We start from the raw sequence: 21,343 nt of genomic DNA on the forward strand, positions 1-21,343 counted from the left end.
AAGACAAGTAGCTGCTGATCACTTAAAATTCACCAAATGAAAATCAACATTCCTATAATGTCTCTCTTTGCTCAATAATTGTGGGGACCCAGAAGCAAAACATAAGGGAAAACAGAAAATGTGTCCAAGAATAGCTGATTCCATCCACATTCTCTCATTTTCATTTGCTTGTTTTTTAAGAAGGAAATCTAGCATCCTATGGAGCTCTGCACTAAAATTTCTTTTCCTAGTAATGAGTTTACATTTGGAAGGAAACCTAAATTTGCTAATTTTATCTACCACATAAGAAAGAATGCTCTTTGGTTTTAAAGTTAGAGTGAAAATAGCACTTTCGTTGATCAGGCCCATGTAGTATACTGAGAAATCTAAACATTGGGATGATTGGGTTGCTGTAAGTTTTTATCAGATATAAGTTAAACCATCTTTATACATGTCATCATCAATATGATACATTGCAAAGTAAGGTTGAGACTTTATAATAATCTCATAGGTAACTTCTTTTTTCATTGTACAATTATTTACAATCATTCCAATGTTATTTTTGAAAGTAATTTGTATTAAAACTATCAACGTTAAACAAATGTGTCAACAGAGACTTCTAGGAGGTGGTTATTTATAAAATAGAAAAAGGAATAAACATGATTTTCAAGTATATGACTGTTTTGATTTGTTATGTGTTTCTCAGGTAAATTGAATCATCACTGATTTGTCAGATATATTATGTAATTGAAGGTGACATGTGTCATCAGGGAAATATACTACATTACACATTAAATGAAATCTTTTCCCATTGTCTTTAATAAAGCATTAACTTGAGAGAATTATTGAAAATATTTATAGAAATATGTACACAGTGTACACAGGATTAAATCCATCTATTATGCTGTATTATATTTTTGTAGCTAATTTTGTGGTCTTCTTATTGTAGTTTTCTAGACTGTGAAATCTCATATTGTGCAGATCTATAAATACAAGTCAGATTTTCTGTGTTATAAGGTACAGGTATCATTTGTCCACTTTTTGATAGTCCTAAAGATTTAGAAATGCTTCTTAGGTTGGTGAAACTGACCATATTGAGAGTTCGTCCATCTCCAAGGTAGAAATTCATTCTAACTAGGATTTCTGTCAGGCAGTGTTCAACTGTGTGACATGAGCCCCCCCAATAATCAGAAAGCTTGCATGAGCCTTTATTCATTAAACTAGAAAACCAAGAAAAGGCACACCCCGCCCCTCCACCATGTCTCCCACCATGCCTCTTCAGTGGCAGTAGACGCAGAACTTCCGAAGTCCACACAGTGTCCAGTGTCTGTGACACAAACTGAATTGTTTGTGCCCTCCAGCAGCATTGATAAGTCCAAAATACAGCTCTGCCATATGGTCTGAGTGTAACCTACTGTTGTATAAACTCTAAAAATGATCCATTTAATACATTTATGTTTTTCTCTAATCCGTTTTTTTGTTTGTTTATTCATAACTAAATAGTGAAACGAATGATTTAAAACAGTGTCTTACAAATTTATGGATCATGAAATTAGTTTATTTACTTAAGGTTAGATTTATTATTTTTTTAATAAAATAGAACAGAAATACAAGAGTAAAACATATGTAATAATATTGTAGTTCTGTGAAACATTTGTTTTATGCATGTCAGGGTATGTGTGATACATATGCAGTACATATGTATATATATATGAGTGTATGTAAATATATGCATATATATCGGTTATATATACGTATAACTTCCACTATATATGCCCATTATTCTATTTGGTGATGCCACAAGTCTTGGTTGACTGTACCTTTATTTTTTATTTATTTATTTATTTATTTATTTATTTATTTATTTATTTATTTATTTATTTATTACTGTACCTTTAAAACACCCCAAACTTGATAACTTCTTATCAACTCAGTTGTCACCATCCTGGTACAAGTCACATTATCATTGGCCAAGATAATTGCAAGATTATGACAGCTAGTCTCCCTATTCTTGCCCTTGCACTCTGCAGAGTAGTCTCAATACAGCAATTATAGTGCCCATACTAAAGCATAAAAAGAGCGATTTTCATCTTTTCCTCAAAACCCTCCAGTGGACTTCTTGCTCATTCAGGGTAAAAATCCAAGAGTTTTTAGAGCTCAAAAGGCCAACTAGTGGCATAGGGTACTTCTCTGCCCTTACTGCTTTAATTCTCATCACCTCCTTAACCTATTTCATTGATTTTGGCTTCTGCAAATTACCTTGAACATCCAAAGCTCTTGCCTCAGGGCACTTTGAACATGCTGATCATTCTATCTGGAAAGATCTCCCATGTCACCTATTCTCATTCTCTGTGTTAGATCTCTACTCAAGTCATGTTCTCAGGGAGGCCTGCCCTTAGACACCTTATCTAAGAGTTCAACTCCACCCCCGCCCCATGCAAATATACTTTATATTGCCTTTCATGCTTGGTTCCCTTCATAGCACTTATCTCCGTAGAGCACAATATATATTTAACTTGCATTTGTATAGGTTCCAGCTCAATGAAGGCAAAACCTGATTTCTCTTTTGTTTCCTAATATAGTCCCAGTCCTGGCAGTTTATTAGGCACCTAATAAATGTGTGTTATCTAATGAATGAAACAAGACAGGCCTTGCAAAGAAACACCAAACATTAGTGTTGGTGTCCTTACCCCACCAAAAAAGAAAAAAAAAAAAACGAATAAGGATCAAGAGGCTTAAGGAGAGAGGGAGGGTGGTTTGGGGAGGTGCTCTGTGAGTGCATTTGCACCAGAAAGAATCCTTGTAGAAGAGAGATTGTAAACAGTCAGCCTTGGGAAAGATAGCTTCCTTATTAAGAGGCTATAGGTTGGAATTTCAGGGGACAAGGGATCTGGGAAAGCCACAAAAGGGCCTACTAGAGAAAGAACCAATTGTAATCGATTATCCACCAAGCCAGTGTCAGCTCCTATACTGCCTGTCATATGATAATGTGTAATGTCTTCTAATTTTACATCCATGGAGCCAACACTTGGAGAGGTGGAAACCCTGGTAAAGGGCTGTGTGTGTGTGTGTGTGTGTGTGTGTGTGTGTGTGTGTGTGTGTTTGTTGGGGGGTAAAGCTAATATATCTAAGATGGAGATCACAGAAGCTGACCATGCCCCTGTTCCATTCCCCCATTCTTAAAGCTAAAGCAGCACTCGTATGGAGCTAGGGAATGGGAACTGATGTAAAATCTGACTTACATACAGGAGGTGCTCTGCTCTATTGCTGGGATAGTTGGTGATAAAAGTGAGAATGTAGATTCCCTGCCAAAAGGACAGGTAAAAAAAAAATCTTCTATAGTTTAGAAAAAAAAAAGGAATATATCAGTAATCACTAGAGTGTGAAGAATTTTAATGGAGAAAAGAGATGAAATTGTCATAGATAATAAGGATAGGAAGAGAGAGGTTTGGGTTTCAGGAAGAGGAGTGGGGATTGAGGGTACTGGGCACAGAAGGAAGGGAAATGTGTTTGTGGTGGATGGAGAATTCTGATGCATTTGCTCTGAATTTCTAGTGACTATGTTCAACTGCCTCATAAATTGAAAACCCAAAGGTTTGTGGTTGTCATACTTGAAATAAAAAAATAAGTAAATCAATGTTAAATTTACAGCTCCAACAATGTTAGTGATTCTGGTAAAAATGTCTGTGTTGATTTATGAGTTGATCTGTGTGCTGAGGCTGACTGTTATTTGTATCTTATGTTGATCAGGCTTATGATGAGTAAAAAGTATGATTTATCTCAATTTCATCATCAATAGCACCAAATTATTATTTTTTAATGATCCAGTTTATCTTTAATGTTTTGCTTATAAAACCGGTAACTGAATTGGAGCAATAAAGTAATACCTAAATATTATTAGCCACTAGCTTACAATTAGGAACCAAAGTTAGTGGCCATTTATGATCATTCACAAAACAACTGAGTGATCAAAAATGTTTTCTGTTTTATGTTCTTATGTGGCAATGTGTGCCAGAGGATTACTAATCTCTGTAAAGTTACTCAGGAAACATGTACCAGTTTATAAGGAGCATGACAAATTTAAAATAAAATTAAATCTAGTTTTATATTTCCATTAAAAAAATTCTATACTAGCCCATTGAAAAATGTTAACAATTGGAGAACCTATCTTGCAGAACAATAGAAATAAGAACTAGTTTCTTCACTTTATCAACAGTGCCTTAAATAAATTATTAATGCACCTTGAAATAAGTTGAGCACCTTTATTTGTTTATGGTAAAATGCCCTTTTGTATTTTTTACTATCACTATGGTTGTTAAGTGCACAATGTGCATAAATAATCTTGATAAAAAATTTAAGAGAAACTCATATTTTGTGCTAGTGATTCAACAAAAAGATGGCTACTTTAGTCATATACCATAAAATAATTTCATCTTTGTCAGGAATGAGCCTTGAAAACCTAACTTATTATAGCAGCAGAAAACTGCTCTCACATCTGTATGTTAATAATAAATGTAAAATTTGAATGTGCAAATATAACTCCCAAAATTATAATAGAATTAAACATGAAGACATTATGTTTCATGCATATTTAACATTAAGCACTAGGTATATGTTATAGCCTCAATTCTGCTGGCATATGCAAATGCATGTTCTTCTTAGAACGTGTTCACAAAGACATCACAACAAATTATATTCCCATGAAACATCTCAACAAAGTATATTACTGACATTCTAAATTTTGGCTTCTTTGCATCTTTGGTAATGACCCTGGTGGTCTTATTCTTCAGCAGCTAAACTGGTTTGATCACCAGTAAAAACCATAGCATATTATGAAAGGCAAATGTTCAAATACTCTCTACAGTTGTATCTCTGAGGAATGCACTTAAATTCTCTGGTTTACATCCAGGGCAGTGAATTATTTTCTTATTTTCCATCCCCAACTCCTGTTGCATCTCATCACCAGAAAGCGGATGGTGACGCTCAGCTGTAAGGCCTGACTCCCAAGCGGAAACCATATTTTTTTGGTCACTGCTGCATTTGACAAGTAGCTTCCTTTTTCTTCTTTCTTTCTTTCTTCCTTCCTTTCTTTCTTTCTTTCTTTCTTTCTTTCTTTCTTTCTTTCTTTCTTTCTTTCTTTCTTTCTTTCTTTCTTTCGTCTTTCTCTGTCTCTCTGTCTCTGTCTCTGTCTCTGTCTCTGTCTCTGTCTCTCTCTCTCCTTTTTCTTTCTTTCTTTCTTTTTTTTTTTAACACTGTGGATTTTCTTCTACAGTTAGGTCATGGAACCAGCAAACACACCAACTGAGTTGCAACCCTCTAAAGCCTCCATAAATAAACCATCATTAAAATCGATTCATTCATGCTTGTAAAAAAGGATTCTATATCTTTTGAGAACTGCCGTATTGATTTCATTTCTAACTGTCTACATACTATCTTACATTTTTGAATGCCATTTATGTTTTATAAAGATACTACAAATTCATTGTTTTTGGAATTTTTGAAGAGAATATGCAGAATTGATTAAGATAGTTGAAAGTAATGTTAACACATTCTTTGAAACTACTGCTGCTGATGATAATTACAATATGTTCATGAGTTTTAGTGTATGAAACCTAGCTTTGGGACTGAAGAGAACAAACTTGTACAAAATTACTTCATTTTAAACAAAAGATTTTGAAGTTTTTGAAATAGTCTTCATGACAATATTAAGATATAAAATTTTTGTTTAATGTAGAAGATACAAATGTGTCCAGATTTCAAATACTGAAAAGTTAATTATATCTCTATCATTGTTTCGCAAACACTTAAGGCCAACTGCAATAGAATCAATTTGTTTTGATTTAAATATCTTGGTCATCACCTTTAAATATGCTGATTTAGTAGGTCTAGTGTAGTGTCCAGGAATCTGAAATTTTAACCTCAGGGAATTGTACTCAGATTGTCACTTTAAAAACACCTATGGGGATTATACTCCAGATCGTTGCACATCTCTGTTATATTTTCCATTTTCTATTAATACATGTGTTTCACACTAAAAAAATTAAAAAAGACATAAATAACAATTTATAATAATACTAGGCATGCCCACAGTAGATATCAGTGGGGTTTTTTGCTTATATGTTTTTTGTCAGCATACTTTGGATGCAAGCAGAAGAAAACCCTACTTCTCCAGCTTAAAGAATAAGAGATAATGTATCCTGCTATAAAACAAGAAGGCTGAACATGGAAGACTCCAGGGTTACAAATTTTGCCACTAAATCATTTCACTAAGGACCAATGAACCTTTAAAAATCTGTCTGTCACACTTAGCATGTTGATTTGTTCACAGTCAAGCTCTTTACAAGGCCATAGAAAACCTGCCAAATTCCATCCAACACGTCAGAATTGAAAGTGGCCAGTGTATGAGAAAGGGAGATTTTCTTAAAGATGACAGTAATCTATCCTAGAGGTTCCTGGCAAACATGCCTTTTTAATCTAATTGGCTAGAATTGTTTCACAAGCCAATGCTTAAATCCATCAGCGGAAATGACAATGGTTCCAGAGTGATTGGTTGAAACTGATCAGGTGTGAAACCTCGAAATGGAGACAGGTGTCTATTTATTGAGTTAGTGAAGGATGAACACAAAAATTTAATACTGCTAGCAAAGAAGTAAATATATATTGGTCAGACAATCAAAATTGCCTTCTAGTGGATGTTAAGCATTTCCTCAAATATTTTATAAAAGTTTCTCACCAGCATCCTATAAGGCATTAATAAACCAACTCTGTTTTGTGTCTGTTGGGTTTTTAATGTATAAGGCAAATATACTTGCAGGGTGAGTTGAATTTTTTGAATTCTTCCATTCAATTTGAAATCTTATTGTGTAGTTGTTTACAAAGTCTAACTTGGAGAATTTTAGATGCTACTTAAGAGTAAAACATGCATTTGTTCTAAGAGGATGTCATGTAGGCCCAGCATGCACTTTTTTCTTTCTTTTTTTTTTTTTTTGCATTACTGATTATTGTGTTGTGGGATAAGGGGAGATAACTGATGAAGCAAGAAGAATGATGAATTATAGAAGATAAGGTAATCAAGCTTTCTATTTTTAATATGTTTCTCAGCCCCACTAGATCCTCCATTTGTCACTATTTTCTATATGCTGTCGATCTCAACGGATATAAATCACTAGTTAATCACGTTGCTTTTTATCAACCCCTAATGGATAAGCATGCATTCCACACTGCACTAGGCCAGCATGACAGGAATATGGAATCAAGGGACTTGAAGATGTTGTGCTTTCTAAGCTGGTACCCATGATTGATGCTGTGGTTGCTAACATGGAATTCATGCTTGCTCTTATCAACACAAGACAATTGGAACAGAATGCTGAAGTGATAGTAAAGTGATAAATAAGCCTGTCATCTAAAAACCACACCTGTCTTTAATATCTACCCCCAGTGTGTAACACACATTGTTAAGCCATATCGGTTATATGCCTCGGTGTAGTACACTAAAATTTCCTTCCCTTAAAATGTACACATACCCATGATGATATGAAGTCTGCTCTTTAGATTTACTAAGATTGCATCAAGAACACATTGAATTAATCATATCAGTTAAGAATTCCATTTGGATTTTTGTGCATTGAATTTGCATCCTGCAACTTTAATCTATTTGTTTCTAATAGTTTTAGGGTAGAGTTTTTAGAGTTTTGTATATAATGAATAATGTCATCTGCAAACAGTGACAATTTAAATTCTTCATTCCCAATTTGGATGCCTTTTATTTTTTCTTCTGCCTGATTGTTCTAGCTAAGACTTCCAATTCTGTGTTGAAAAAGTAGTAACAGGGGGCAATCCTATCTTATTTCTGATTGTAGAGGAAAGGCTTTCAGTTTTTCACCATTAAATATTATATTAGCTGAAGATTTGTCATATATGGACTTTATGTGTTGAGGTACTTTCCTCCTATACCCATTTTATTGTATTAACCATAAACAGATGTGTAAAATAATGAAACAAGTCTGCTATCTGTCACCATACACCAAAATTACCTCAAAATGGATCAAAGACTTAAACATAAGACCTGAAACAATAAATTACAAAAAAAGAAGAATAGGTACTAAACTTATGGACCTTGGGTTAAGAGAGAATTTTATGAATTTGATCTCAAAGACAAGGGAAGTAAAAGCAAAAAAATTAGTGGGATTATATCAAACTAAAAGCCTTCATCAAAAAGGAACCATCAACAAAGGAAAGAGGCAATTAACTGAATGGGAAAAGATATTTGCAAACAACACCTCTCATAAAGGGCTAATATCCAAAATATATAAAGAACTCATACAACTTAACAACAAAAAAATAACCCAATTAAAACATAGTCAGAGTACTTGAACAGACATTTCTCCCAAGAAGACATACAAATGGTCAACAGATACATGAAAAAATTCTCAACTTCACTAGTTGTTAGGAAAATGCAAATCAAAACCACAATGAGATACTACTTTACATGGGTTAGAATGGCTATCATCAACAAGACAAGTAATAGCAAGTGATGGAGAGGTTGTGGAGAAAAAAGAGCCCTCATACATTTGTAGTGGGAAGTAAATTGGTACAGCCAATATAGAAAACAGTATGGAGGTTAGAATTAAGAATAGAAAAATTAAGAATAGAATTACCATATGACCCAGCAGTATCTCTTCTGGATATCTACTCAAAAAAATCTAAAAACATTTATCTGTAAAGATATATGAACCCCTATGTTCATTGCAGCATTATTCACATTGTCCAAGACATGGAAACAACCAAAGTGTCCCTTGGTAGATGATTGGATAAAGAAGATGTGGTACATATATACAATGGAATATTACTTGGCCCTAAGAAAAGATGAAATATTGTCATTTGCGACAACATGGGTGGATCTTGAGATTATCATGCTAAGCGAAATAAGCCAGACAGAAAAAGTTAAGAACCATATGACTTCACTTATATGTGGGATATAAAACTGAAAGCAACAAACCAACAAGATAGACAAAGAATCAAAAATCTGTAGACACAGACAACAGTTTAGTGGTTACCAGAGGGAAAGGCGGGAGAGAGGGTAGTAAGGGAGGGAAAAGGGGGTCAAATATATGGTGATGGAAGGAAAACTGACTGTGGGTGGTGAACACACAATGCAATACATGATGATGTATTATAGAGTTTTACACTTGAAACCTACATTATTTTACTAACCAATGTCAACAACAATAAATTTAACAAAAATTTTTAAAAATAAAATAAAATAATTGTATTTGGGCAAGAAAAACAATGAACTACAAAACAAAGGTTAAACAAATTTGTACAAGTATGTTTTCACTTCTAGGAAGTTTTTTAAATAAGAAAACCCATGACTTGTTATGGCTGTAACATGTTTTCAAAGCAAACCGATCCCTTCTAATGTCATTCTTTCAGCATCCTCTAACATCTAACATTCGTTCTTTTGGTATGATCATCATTTTCACACTTGCAAGATGGCTGCCAGAGGTCCAGCCATTAAGCAGGTATTTCATGAAGTAAGTAGACAAAACACAAATGAAGTTAACTTTGAATTGATTAGCACCTTTAAAGAGCTCCCCATAAGTTCTGTCTTGTTCGCCTTGGTAAAAATTGTATTATATGACAGGAGATGAAATGGAAGTTGGAAAAACATTTATGGGGAGGGGGAGAGAAAAACTTCTGAATGCCACAAGTAAAACAAGTTCTATACTTAGAAGAAAGAAGAGTAATATTGGGGAGCATCTTGCTTCTTAGTCACATTTGTCAGCATGAGAGATGCCTGCTTTTAGCACTTGCTTAACTACGAAAAGGAAAGGAACATAGATAGGTGAAAGAAAGTTTACAATCTAGTAGATTTGTGACCTGGGTGCTGATAACATCACAGACAGAAAAGTCAAAGAAGAGTTAAACATATCTTCATGTGTGCTCTTCAAACCCACTAAAATATCATCCACTTCCACAGTTTCAGCTATTTTCTTTTTCTGTGCTGATAACTCTCAAACATACACATGAAATATTTTTCTCCCATCATTATTTTGTGGACACAGACACCTAAATTTGCCAATGTGAAATAATGTATATATAAACTAAATTTGATTTTTTCCTGATTTCTTAAGTTCTTATTTTTGATTTCTTAAGTAAATGGCCTGGCTGTTCTCTCTTAAACAGAATTGAAATCTATAATTAACCTTTAATCTACAATATTCTTCATATACTTTACACAATGAGTGCCCAGTCCTACAGATCACATCTCCAGAATTTATTTTTAATAACTGTTTCATCTATCCTTACTGCCCTTATCCTCATTCATATCTTAGATTTTTCAGGAGCAAACTGTTTTTCCAGCCTTTCTCTCACCTTTGTACAATATTGCCTACAACAAATGGACAGATCTTTCAAAATTCTTGTGAAAAACCATCTCACACACACACACACACACACACACACACAAACACACGAGGTCTGACAATTACGTTTGTAAACGTGTTGAAATGATGTTGCTAACCCTTTTTGATATCAGAGGGCTTATTCATTATGAATTTTTACCAACTGGATAAACAGTTAACCAAGTTTACTATTTGGAAGTGCTGAAAAGGCTGCATGAAAAAGTTAGATGACCTGAACTTTTCGCCAACAATTTGTGTCTCTTGCATCACAACAATGCACCAGCTCACACGGCACTGTCTGTGAGGGAGTTTTTAGCCAGTAAACAAATAACTGTACTGGAACACCCTCCCTACTCACCTGATCTGGTCCCCAATGATTTCTTTCTTCCCAAAGATAAAGGGAATATGGAAATGAAGACATTTTGATGACATTCAGGACATCAGGGGTAATACGATGACAGCGCTGATGGCCATTCCAGAAAAAGAGTTCCAAAATTGCTTTGAAGGGTGGGCTAGGCACAGGCATCAGTGTATAGCTTCCCAAGGGAGAATAATTTGAAGGTGATTGTAGTGATATTCAGCAATGAGGTATGTAGCACTTTTTCTAGGATGAATTCATGAACCTAATTGTCTGTCTTGTACATATAAAGATTTATTGAGAAATTGGCTCACATGATATTACGGAAGCTGAGAATTCCCACAGTCTTCTGCCTGCAAGTTGGAGACCCAGGAACCACAGTGGTATACATCCTCCCTCAGTCTGCCAGCCTGAGAACCACAGGAGCAAATGGTATAAATTCCAATCCAGGAAGACCAATGCCCCAGCTCCAACAGGCAACCAGGAAGCAAAAGAGGCAAGTTCTTCCTTCCTCTAATTTTTGTTGTTGTTGTTGTTGTCCTACTCAGGACTGCAACAGATTGGATGAGGCGCATTTGAGAGGACAATCTACTGTACTAAATCCACCAGTTCAATCCAGATCTCATCTGGAAGCACCCTCACAGACACATGCAGAAATATTTAATCTGAGCACCCCTCGACCCAGTCAAGTTGACACATAAAATGAACCATTAAACCTTGTTAAAACCTCATTAGTCCCTTAATGAAAATCATCCAAGCATCACAATACCTAATAAAGTAAAAACTCCTCAAGATAGATTTCTAACCTTTTAATAATATCACCCCAATCTAGATTGCCAGTGTTATTTTTTGTTTAATATATATAGTTCAGCTAACATAGACAACTTATTCACACAAAAAAAATCCCTTTCCCCTACATCTAAACTTTTGCTCACACTCTAATGAGAATAACTTCCTAGTTATATCTGTTGACATTTTATTAATCTTCAATTTCAGTTGCAAACAAAGATTTCTCCATAATGATTTTTTTTCTCATTTATCCAGCTGGTTGTAATTCTTCCTTTTTACTTTTTTGGACATCAATATTTAATTTTTACATCTTTTAAGGTGTTTAACTTAGTATCCCTCTCATTGAAGTGATTAGATACAATTTCATACGCCATCTATTTAAGTGATTAGATACAGTTTTATACTCTCTTTTTGATTGTATAGTCCAGAATACATTATTAATGATACTAAATATCAATGTGTCTCTTGATATATTAATCACAACATAAAATGTGGTCCACTTACATGCCCCACAAGAAATGTAGACATTTACAGATTGTGAATCAGATGAGCAGCATGGTACCTATGATCCAGGTTCAATATCAATGACCAATATTTATCTTCAGACTACATGAAGATTACTGCTGCTACAGCATGACAATGAAGGTAGTCTACATCCGTGCTTTTCACACTTTAATGCCCAGATGAATCACTTAGGAATCTTATATAAAATGCCCAAGATTCGGCATTTCTTATAAGTTCCAAATGATGGTGATCCTGCTGACTCTCTAAATACACTTTGAATAACAAGGGCAATAAATAAAGGAACAGTTCAGGAGAAGAGATGTGAAAGATGTGTGTGTGTGTGTGTGTGTGTGTGTGTGTGTGTGTGTAACTCCAAATAACTATAAATGGTACACTAATAAAAATAATATCTACCTTATTATGATGCAAGTATTAAACTAGATCATGACTAAGACAGTGTTTTAGAAACACCACTGTGTTATTTTTTCAATCAATATATCAATTTGAAAATAAATATAAATTTTGTCTTTAGAAAACTGAAATAACATGTCAAAAATGTAAACATGGAAGTTGTTGATAAATGAATCATTATATATCTTTAAATGTAACTACTTAAAAACAATATTCTATTGCTACTTTTAAAACCTCCTAAAGATCTTCCAACTTTGACTTTTTGATCCAATTTTTAGTCCAGTTTTTGCATCTGAAGCCCCTGCAAAGACATAATTAAATAAATTTTGGACTGAGGGCTCTAGATGCTTAACTTTCTAAAATTCTTCTAAATTACTCTATAAATCCTGTTTAAGCTTTGAAACAACTTAAAAAACTCATTCAATACAGAGTTAGATATCTATAGCTAAAGCAAGAATTTATATATACACAGAAGCATTGTCAGTGTGGCAAACCAACCAAGCCATTTAGCAATTAGCACCCATATTCATAAAACACCAAGGAAATCCAAAAGCATGTTCCTCTCATCAAACAGTCCAATTGTTTGTATTGAGGAATGGCTTAGTCATGGGCCAGGTGCTCTGAGCTTAAAATATAAATTCATTTTCTGAAATTCAGTCTGAAAACCTAATGAAAAAAGCTGACTGTAATTGCAAATGACACATTACATCATGACAATCGCCAGTTGTAGACGATTCAAACAGCAATTGAATATGCCTCTAACTTGTTTGATATAGGTAGTGGGAAGAAATTTCTTTAGCTCAATTTACTTTTAGAATTTTTACAGCTGCCTTTCTCGGGAATATAGAGCCCATTTCCACCACTAAAAGGCCAATACATTTTCTCTGTATCACACTCCATTGCACTCCCTAACCCCAGTGGAAATACACATTTATCCTATTAAAAAAAAGTTATTTCAAAAATCCTCTCCAACATTACAATGAAAGTTGCAGTAATTCTTGGTCAAGATGATTTCTGTTTTGCTTTTTCACTAAATTAAAATTTTTCTTTGTAAGCCAATGTGTAGTGGCTTTTGTAAACTTTTCAACATCAAATGAGCTGTTGACCATTTACTAGAGTGTTTCTTTTTAAATGAGTGTTTCTTTTCTAAATGAATTCAATTGATTGAATTGAGGTAAGCAATGAATTCATCCAAATAAGTAAGAAGTTTGTTCAGCTCTGCATCTCAAGGGAAGTTTATCTTTTAAAAGCTATTCTTCTAAAATATTTTAGTTCTTTTTAAATAAATGAAGTCAAATACAACATTAGGTTCTTTAATTATGACATCACATATTTATTAGTAACTTGATAAATGAGAAAAAATGATCACCTAGGCCTAAGTTGAAGAAGGTATGTTAATGTTGGGGAAAAGCTGAAGTGATAAGGGTTTTATAAAATTATTATATAGTGTTCTTTCTCTATACTTTTGTGTTCATAAAAATAATCCACCTTCCTGAAACACACACACACACACACACACACACACACACACACACACACACACACACCTGTTCAGTCATTCTCTTCTGAATTTACTAGATACATCAGGAAAAATTGCCAGTTCACTTCCCCATGTAAATTCCAGAATGTATTCGGAAAAAAAACCAGTGATTAATTAAATAAGTTATTTTTAATCCTGAAAATTAGAAGTAAGCATATACTTGAATGCAATCACATTGATTACAATTTAGCACTCTATGGATTTGAGAATGTGATCTGAAGATAGTTCTAAAATACTTAACACCCTATCTATAATACCTGCATTTAATCCCAAATTCTATTACTACATACACCAGAGGGTTGTTTGGCATCTAGGATAAATTAGTTGTGTTACGTATTTTTTATCAATATTCTATAAATTATGCTGAAAAAATGATTTCCTGTGGTTTCTTATGATTATAATATGAGATCCTAAGATCAAAGATTATGTATTACATGTGTATTTTTGTTGGTTTGTTTTCAAAATAGTAGCAGGGGGCTTAAAACTTCCATAAGCATATATTATTCTCATTGTATCTATAATTTGAGAGTAATAGTGGCTGCTATTTCAGTGAAGTGATAAAGTTAGACAGAATGCTTCAGTTCTCTCAAGAAGACTTTTTTTTTATCAGGTCAATGTTTTGGAGGCTCAGTGACAATCATGAACATTATGTTATGAAGATAGGTGTGAAAAAAATGGGAAGTTTAGGAATCATACAAAATCTTGTTACAAAAAGCAATATTCATAATTCTGCTTGCTATTCTGGTTGCTATAAGATCAGTTTAATAAAAATACATCATTTTATTTTTTTTGAACTCAGAAAAGGAATACTGAGCATTTGTATACTTTAAGGTCAACTTACTCCAGGAACAACTGAAATATTCCTAGGGAGCCTGCAAGTAAATGTGAAGGATATTGATGCCACAATGACCCGTCAGGACAGTAATTATATCAGCTTGCCTAGAGGAGAGCACTCAACTTCCACACTAGCAATTTGAAAGTTACCTGACATTGAAATTCACACTGATAAATGAATGAGTTTGTCTTAAAAGTTATAATTCCTGACAGAGTAGAAATAGACAGGAAAATCAAGTCATTTATAGTCATTTTGGGAATGAATGAAAAAAATGCAAGTTGCGAGATGAGTCATATAAACAAATAACAATATTTACTAAATACTATGTGCAAAGAACCTTTATGTGATAGAAACAAGGAAAAATGAGACATTACTTTGTTGTCAGAAAAGCTAGGGCAAGTGATGCATTGAAATGTATTAACAATGGAGTCGTTTTGAAGGATAGAGAAGATGAAATCTAATAGATCGAAAGTTTTAATAGTTTCCTGTCTTAATCAGCTTGGGCTGCTGTAACTGAATACCACAGAATGGTTGGCTAAAACAGCAGGTAGTTATTTCTCACAGTTTTGGAGGCAAGGAAGTCCAAGATCAAAGTAGTAGCTGATTTGGTTCTTAGTGAGAGCCCTATTTTTATCTTTTAGATAGTCACCTTCTTACTGTATCCTCACAGAGAGCTGTAGTCTCTTCCTAATTTTATAAGGACATAAATCCCATCATGAGGGTCCATCTATATGACCTCATCAAACATAATGACCTCTCAAAGGCTTCACCTCCAAATATCATCACATTGGGTGTTAAGGCTTCAACATACAACTTGGGGAAAACACACTATTCAGTCCATACAGTATCCTTTATTGTTAAGAGAAACAAGTTAGTGTTGATTTCACACATATTCTAAGTTATTGAACTTGGTTTCTTTGTTAATCTATATCAAATTTTGGGGTAGCAGGAACCACTTCTGTATTTACCTAAACTTCAGAGGCTCAAAGAGACTAAATCTAAGGAGATGATAAAAAGCATGTGTTATCAAGTCAGAAAAACCCGGTTTAGAATCCTGGTACATTTGGTAAGGTGTTAACTGCTTTGAGACTTGCTTTACTGAATGGTAAAATATATGCAACAATACCTATTAAGGAGAGATGTTTTTTGAATATTAAATGAGTTAATACACTTTGTGCGGTTCTGAGCCCATGGTAGGGCTCAAAAATAGTGGCCCACAAAGGGAAATTGACATTTTTCAAATGTAATAAGATTGAGAAGGGCTTGTGTTCTTTTGGAATAAAATGCTGATCCTACGAGGATCAAACAACATTCATGTACATTGAAATAGAAGATGAGTAATCTATTCTAGATTATTTTTAACCAAAAAGGTTTTTATGTCTCTAAAGCTTCAGAATCTTTTTCTGTATCACAAGAAAATTTAAAAGGGCAGATTTAGGAGTTACTGAGTAATTTTTTTTCAGGATTCTTCTATGTATGGTTTCTACCATGTTGACATTCACTATAAACCATTGTTTGTATCTACTGGGGCTGCCAAAAATATGTATACACCACTTGTATTCATCTTTTGTTATCAGTATATATTGAATATTACAATTTTAATACAGTTTTTTCCTTTCTTAAAATGTGTGTACATTTTTTGACACCCTTTGTATAATTCTGGTTCAAGACTTTCCTCATAATCTTAATTAGAATTTGGAGCTAGTGCTTATATTGGCAACATGGAAATTAAAATAAATATGATTATATTAAGTCTTTCCTTGTGAATAAAAACTTTGTAAATACAATAGGCACCAGAAATATGAAAGTAGCACAATAAATATTATTCTCCTTTATTTTTATAAATTGAAAATTTTGGTCAAATTATTAAAAATACAAGAGTTGCTGAAAAGTAAAATGTGTAGTAATAACTGTTTCCTAGTTGTACAACATCTTATTACTATCATGAATCTTAGCATCCAAGCTCCTGCTTATTTCTTTATTAACTTGTTTAATGTAATTGCTTTTTAAGAACTATTGTTCTAGAGAACATGTTTTCTTTCTTTTTTTTTAACATAACAATGTAGAACAGATTTAATAAACTATTAATTGCTTCCACAATAATCTAATGTTTGTGATTTAAAGTCATTTTGTAAATGATGAAAATAGCACAGAATTTTGAGACATATATTATCATAAATTTGTGAAAATTGACAGATTTTATGCCTTAATTGAGTCTAAATGCCATCATTTGTAAGATGATAAGACACATATATGAAAAAAAATAGCTTTTCATTAGATAGCTACTTTATGTAAGCTACTTAGTATAGTTTTTAAAACTTAGGAGTCACCCAATTTACAACTTAATGGATTCGTTCATTTATTAAAAAATATTTGTTGAGCACATACTATCTGCCAGCCACTTTTTTGGGTACTAGTAACATACAACATGAACAAAACAGACAATACCTATAATTCACAATTGTATTTTACACATTATATATGCATATATGCATGCATGCATATATGTGTATTGTTGATAGGAATATTATAAAATAATATATCATCTTAGAGGTTTATTTGGAGTAGGTCTCAGGTTCTGTTAGAATTTAACAATGTGATAAATTAAAGTCTTCCAAAATCCATGTCACCATATCCAAATATTTACTTGAGTTGAATGGAGATGGCTTCTCTGCAGCCATCACAAATGAAATATTCTTTATAACTTAATTCACAGTATTTTTAAGATCAAAACACACCAATTTCTGAAGAGAAAAATGCCAAGGACTGAGTTAAATTTCCAAAGAGTGCATATTAAGGCTATCATAAGCAATACCTTTTCATGACTCCAATAGTAACCACAATGGTGAATTTTGCATATTAATTCTTAGGATGTCTTTCAAAATAATGTGTATTTGAGTAAATATGATTCTAAAAGGACCTTAGAATGATGAGGACACAGAGTCCTGCACTTAAGAATTGATGATCTATGGGTCATAATCCTCTTCAAACATTTTTTGGATTAATGAAAATGTTCAGAATTAACTTCCAAAACTTGGATCTCTAGGGACATTAATTAAGATCCAGATTTAAAACTTCTATCAACAAACTGGAAAATATAACAGCACTTAGCCTTCACGCATACCCACCTAGCAATCAGACACTCCTTCCTGAAGTACCTGCTGCCTCTTTAAACATGTGTAAGTTCTCCAGTTTGCATTGAATACCAGTCTTTAATTCTGCCTCCTGGGTGCCTGTATTTTTCATATTGGAATTTCGCAGAAACTGAAGTTGAAGTTTCCTCATTTTATCCAAAGAAAAATTTTAGGACTGTAAGAAATAGGTTTGGCTTTATATTTTTCAAAGGTTTTCTTACACAATGTTTTGAACTTCTTAATAACATAAAGAAGTACGAATTTGGATTTTCTTTTTTTCAGTCCAATATGTTATCCATAGCATCAAATGATTCTAATGGAGTTTTTGGTCAGATGATCTCCATTCTGGGTGGTTATCACTTTCTGAAACTGGAAGACATGTGGTTAACACAAACTAAATTCATCTCATAAAGAAGTATTACCATGTTATGGTCTGAATGATTGTGTCCTCTCAAAATCCATATATTGAAGCCCTAACCACCAGATGATGGTATGAGGATGCAGGATGTTTGGGTGGTGCTTGAGTCATAAGGATAGAGTCCTTATGAATAGCATCAGTGCCTTATAAAAGAGGCTCCTGGAAGACCTGAGCCTCTCCCACCATGTGAGGACACAGTGAGCAGTCACTGGCTGTGAAGTAGGTAAGAAGAGAGCTCTCTCCAGCACATGACCATGCTACTGTATTGATCTTGTGCTTCCCAGCCTCCAGAACTATGAAAAATAAGTATTCATTGTTTACAAGCTAGCCAAGCTGTGGTGTTTTGTTATAGCAGCTGAAACTGACTAGGATAGATCATGTCAGGTCATTAGTGGAGACATGAAGGATAGAAGAGCTCATGTCTTCATGTAGTTTATGTTTTGGTGATGAGATAAAAAATAAATTCGTTAAAAAGTAAATTTTCTTCTAAGTTAGAAAACAAAGGCATTTAAAATTGTTTTAAAAAATTAAAGATAGTAACAAAAATTCTGGGACATAGGGATATGTATTTTAGTCCTCTGTGTTGATATAACTTGTAAGCTATGACATAGAGAAATGTGAGAGAGAAGACTTCTTGTAGGAGGAAGAGCATCCCAAGGCCAAGTTCTTAATATTACCTTGATAAAGATCCAATCATGCTACCAACTGTATTCTTATTATCTTGAGAGTCTCTCCACATGTGATATAGCATATAAAAAAAACATTGATGAAAATAATATTCCTAAATCCTACGAACTCTTCATATAGAATATGAAGACTTATTTTTCAAGGAGAAAACTGGCATATTATGTTAGGTGGACTGTTTAGTAAGTTAATACATTAATATAGAATTTGGGAGAAGATGTCACCTTAAAACTGATGACATCACATTCTGAAAAGGACAATAATTGATACCAACCAAGCAGGGCAGCAGACAGGAAAGAGTATACATGAAGGACTATAATCCCAACTTATTTTACATGTGGTCAAATGGAAAGTCTAGATATCAGGATGATATATGAAATCAAGGGCTATATTTATTCACTGTTCAAAGGATATTGAGTGACTTTTATGTGTAATCACTCCAAACCTTGGAGGGGATGAACAAAGAAGTGATTCCATCTTTGTCAATTTGGAAGTTCTAGGCAGGAAATTCAGAAAAACATATAGCTTTGGAGAGGTTGAAAGAGGCAGGGGGACCCATGTGTACCTAAACCATAACCAGGCTTTGCTGGTTATACTTTTCTTACTTTTGACCTGGTAAAGGGCAGAGTGGCAACTTTTGATTAGTTAAGAGCTTATATGGACAATAAATGTTTCAAGTGGTATTTCCTTAACCATGGATTAAGGGAAGAGACTATGAACTTGCAAAAACATTTGGGGCAGCTGTTTGACTTTCTATATCAATCAGGAGAGTGGGACTGGTTCTTGGAGAGGGATGCCAGAAGTGAAAGACGCAGAGTACTGCAACATCATAGTCTGATAACCTCACAATCCCTGATGTTAAAATGCTTTTAAGTATTTTTTTAATCACAGTAGAGATTATGGGAATTTTTAAAAAAGTATATATTTTTCTTACATTATCCTTTCAAGTTAATTTCAAAGTAGAACGAAAATAATGTATTACATTATAATAATTTACTTGGTTCACTTAACACTCATGGCCTGAAACACAAATGTAATATTAATAATATATTATTTAATAATTCATAGTGTATTTTTTACATAATAAGAAAATACAGTCATATAAAACATGTATTTTGTCCCTTTATTTCAAAATCAATCCTCAGGAAATTGGTAGTAATTTATAGAAGATAACATTTATATCAGTTTCAGCCATGCAATATAAAATTAGCTACAGAATTTTTGTGCAAAAATGCCTAATGGGGTTCATGGATGCAGAATTAGTTAATATGTTAAAATAAAATGCTAGCTGAGCCAACTATTTAAATTTCTTTTATGTTTCCCAAACATTTGCAATGTTAAGAAAGAAGGAAGGAAGGAAGGAAAGAAAGAGTAAAGAAACCATAAGATGTAAATTTTTTTAAATAAAATTACGTTGTGCCTTTTATAAGTGATATACAACATACAAAAAATGTGATACTTTATTAAATGCTAAGAAAAGAGACTAAAGTTCATTGTGCACAGCTTCTTAATATTTATAATTCCATAATCATAGATTTTCAACCACAAGTTCAAAACTAAAAAGTCAAATTTATAAAATCTTTATCATAATTCTACAGTTTTTAGGTTTAAACTAGCTTGCATTTCTAATTTGTTTTTATGCCCCATTATAATCCAGTACATTCATTATATGCCATGCAATGTTTTCCTTAATTCAAGTTTTTGGTTTGAATAGTGCCTAATTTTGTCTCCCAAGAAACAAAAACCCACGATTGTACTACTATGCCATATAATCTATCTATCATCTATCTATCTATCTATCTATCTATCTATCTATCTATCTATCATCTATCTATCTATATAATGTTTTTTTTTCCTTGTTTCATATGGAAAACAAGTTCAAAGTCAACAGATATATTAAAAAAATTATAGTGTGAGTTTACAAAATAGGAAAATTATGGACCAAAAATCAAGGTGCATCATGCATCTTAAGTCATCTTCATAAGCAAAAAAGCAGATCTCATTCCGAAGTCTGAGTTGTACAACAAAATGTCATTCTAAATTTATGGTTATTGTAAAGTTGGGCATGTTCTATTGAAAACAAGCAGAAAAGGAAACTCAAGAATAATATATAATTCATTGTAAATGAGATAAGGAATGTCAGCTTAAAACTACAACATCTATAAAAATAGAAAAAAATATATATGTTTATATGTATATCATAATATATACATACATGTATATTTATATTTTATATTAAAAATCAAATTGATTGGCTAGAGTGCTCATTGAATGAAGCTAAGTTAATA

This window comes from Hipposideros armiger, unplaced genomic scaffold, assembly GCF_001890085.2.
Source record: "Hipposideros armiger isolate ML-2016 unplaced genomic scaffold, ASM189008v1 scaffold_644, whole genome shotgun sequence".
In the NCBI taxonomy this organism is placed as follows: Eukaryota; Metazoa; Chordata; class Mammalia; order Chiroptera; family Hipposideridae; genus Hipposideros; species Hipposideros armiger.